We start from the raw sequence: 3,649 nt of genomic DNA on the forward strand, positions 1-3,649 counted from the left end.
AAAATAAAAAGACAAAAGGGGCAAAAAGGGAGACAATATTAGTATCACAACAACAATCATAGGATAAATAGGAACACCATAAAATCCAAAAGAAAGATGTAAAGTAAAGGGAGACAATATTAGTATCACCACAACAGTCATAAGAAAAATAGAAATATCATGAAATTTAGAAGAAAGATGTAAAGCGAAAGCGATAACTGAATGTTAGGAGTTCCATCACACTGATTAATGGTGCATAACCATTATTATACCTTCACGTCATGGAGGTAAGAAAGAAAAATAAAATGCACTATAAATTTTCATCAGGACCGGCTCACCCTCTAGGCCAGTGACGCCACGGCTTTTTTTCTTATAAGTATTAGGATAGTGGATTTTTTCTTTATAATCAAAATTGATTATTTGGTCTCACATTAAACTTGACAAAATAAAAATACTTCATTGAAATCAGTACAGATTAGTGAAGAATCATCAAAAACTAAAAGTGTTAATGCTATATTTGATTGCATTTGAGAAGAATATAAAACACAATGCCGTAATAAACGTAAACATGTATAAAAAAAATAATTTGACCAGAATATTGACAATAAACTGATAAGATTTGTTTTAAAAGAATCATCTCATCTTCAAAAACTTATTTTTTTTTTCTAGTGCAACCAAATCTATGTCCAAACGCTAGTTTAAGATCACTACATGATTAGAATCTAAAATATTAATGGCTTAAGCGTTAAAGTTTATTAAAAAAAATAGTCATTATGAAAGTGTTAGCTTAAACTTATTTAAACTAAGGGAAATAATACAAGTAGATGACAATACTTTAATAGATATACCAAATAAGATAAAATAATTTGATTCTTTTTTAAATGCTTATATTATTTAGAATAATGTTAATAACTCATGTGACATCTGTCTTTACAAAGTTTTTTTAAATTAAAATTGATAAATGCTCAATAATGTGTCAAGTAAGATAAAATGGATTGATTATATTATAAATTAAAAAGGAAATTATTAATAGATTCGCATTTCAAATAATTAGAAAATCGAAACTATTAAGTACACATATGTATAAAAAAATTAAGGTCTCTCTTTTTTATTTATTTTTTGCTTTAGGCCACAAATAGTATCGAGCTGCCCTGGTTTTCATGTAATTGCCTTTCTAAACTTTGAACAACCGTTATTATGTCCTTATTCTACATATAAGACTACCCCTATGCATCAAAGGTTATTTCTGAACTTTCCCTAGGTCGTTGAGTAATATTAGTAAAATCTGAGTTCAGAAAACAGCAAAAACCAAAAGATAAAATCAAGATTCAGCATATTTGTCCAAGGGAAGAAGAAGAAGAAGAAGAGTGAAAACAGCGGTAGAAGAAGAATGAGGGATACGACAAAAATGAAAGCACTGAGATCTGGGTTAGTAGTAATTGGAGCTGTAGCATTTGGTTACCTGAATTTGCAGCTAATGTTCAAGCCCTTTCTTGAGAAAACACAGTCACAACAAGCTCTCCTCCACTCTGAATCATCCCAACAACAACAATCCGAGTCAGACCAAAGCTTATGACTATTTCATTTTAAGTTATGGTTCATTTTATGTAATGCTTTTGCTTTTTTTCTTGATCCCGTGTGGAAAAACTGGTTCAATATTTATAATTTTCAGCCCTGTAGCTCTTCTCTTATAACTCATTGTTTAAAGGTTATCCATATTATGTTGCTGATCCTAATGATTGTTAAGTATGTTTACGATAAAGTAGGAGTCGGAATACATTACAAAGGGATTAAAAGGATACTAGAGTATCAATCCTAGGGCTTGAACCTGTGACATAAAGCAATTTTTAACCCCATCTCCACTACACTGAAATCTTTCCTTTTGCCAAGGGGATTCAATTGTTTCCATTTAATAAAAAAAGTTATTTTTGCCGTATTGTGGAATGTAATTTTCCGGCCAAGTGGATTCAATTGAACCCCTTGACGACACCTAGCTCTATTCTTGGTTTATCCAGCCAAATGGTGGATTCAGTATTTTAAGTCAGTAGGTGGAGTAGCAATGTGTCTACTGCTTCTTTGTTTCAATCGTTTTTTTTTTCACAATTGATTTGGACTTAGCATAAATATATATTCAAAAAACAAATGTATGCACATCTACGGTCGAAGGCAGTGGGTGCATCTGCACAACGCGGCCGTCCTGGTAAATCATCCCATTTTTGTGTCAAAAGCTCTTTATTGGATTAAATTCTTGCTCATAGAAGTCTGAATTTGAAACTTATTTTTAAGTAGAAAGGAAAAAAATCTTGTCTTTGGAGGTGGACCAAGGCAGTTATTTCTTGGCCATGCTAATAAAGGATAGGAGGTAAATCTTTCTCTAGCTTTTTTTTTGGTTCCAATATTTTGTGGTATTTGATATTGTAAGTAATGCTGCAGGTGCTGATTGTGTGTTTGGATGTGAGTTGGGATAAGGAAGTCAGGGTCTTAGGAAACATGATTTGGCATGGGATAGAGAGTTGGAAATGGGGACTCTATCAAGCTTTGGCTATTTGATTATTTCTATACTGTATCTAATAGTAGCCCCATGTTTTGGTGAGTGATTAAATTACTGATTTTCTTTTCGGCGATTTTAACCAATTTTATCTTCAACTCCTTTATTCTATTTCAAGAGCTAAGGAGTCAATGGCACTTTGTATTAGGTGTAAGAGGTGACATGAAAATGATCATTGATTTCTTGAGCTGCTAATCTGCTATACAAATGGTTTTGGTTACTTAATTGTTGATCTTCTTTTGCTATGTTCTCAAACTGACAGAATCTCTAACTGAAGCAGAGGGAATTTTTGTTTCAAGTAGCTGCTAGACGAGTAAGGTGCCTAGGTGTCTTTATTTCATTTCGATAGTGGCTTTTTATGGCAGTGTCATGGTTGTTATTGTGTAACAGTGTTGGAGAACATAGGTTTAGAGGCTTACTTTACCTCTTTTGCAGAAAAGAGGTTTCAATTTAAGCAATAGGTTTGACACAGTGTTGGAGAAATTTCTCCCATTGACCAACTTCAACCATTTCCACTTACTTAATAACCAGGACTTATGTATTTGAAGCGATGCCACCTACCAAAATATGTATCGGAAAATGAGGACCTGAATGGAGAATCTGAGATACAATTGTTTGGGTTTTAAGATTCTGAAGTATCTGCAGGATTTGGAATTGAATGCTAATCAGACTTTCCCGTAAGATTTAAAGAAAAAACTATGGGGATATTCTATACTGGAATAGGCTAAATATTCGTTTTCCTGTGGTTAGCTGCTTAGAGAGCATTTTAACATTTATACCCGAGTTCACAAACAAAGATAAAAAGAGGGGGATATTGCATTATTGGTGTGTATTCTGCATAGAGCCAGGAGAAGAACTGAATCACCTTTGCTACATGTTCACGTTGTGATATAGCTGCCTGGATTCAGGGCGATACTAGAATGATCATTTTATTACTTCGAAAGAGCTCCTTGTCGAATTGTTTTGGTTCCTTGAATGTTCACTTCTTTCTATAAGTTCTTAAATAAATAAAAGGTTCAACTGAAACAGAGGAAATTAGTGATTTAAATACCTACTAGAGTAGTACAGTGCCTAGGTGTCTTCATTTTGCTTCTGTAGTGGCCTTTTGATGGCTGTATCATT

General features: G+C 33.2%; 1 non-coding gene across 1 annotated transcript; it reads left to right on the plus strand.

Moving 5' to 3' along the window:
* Positions 1-1,062: 1,062 nt before the first annotated feature.
* Positions 1,063-3,310, plus strand: LOC104114224 (uncharacterized). The gene is made up of 2 exons (XR_001972836.2): positions 1,063-2,341; positions 2,413-3,310. It is a non-coding gene; the product is annotated as an uncharacterized protein (transcript).
* The last annotated feature ends 339 nt before the right edge of the window (positions 3,311-3,649 follow it).

This window comes from Nicotiana tomentosiformis, chromosome 9 (assembly GCF_000390325.3).
Source record: "Nicotiana tomentosiformis chromosome 9, ASM39032v3, whole genome shotgun sequence".
Lineage (NCBI taxonomy): Eukaryota > Viridiplantae > Streptophyta > Magnoliopsida > Solanales > Solanaceae > Nicotiana > Nicotiana tomentosiformis.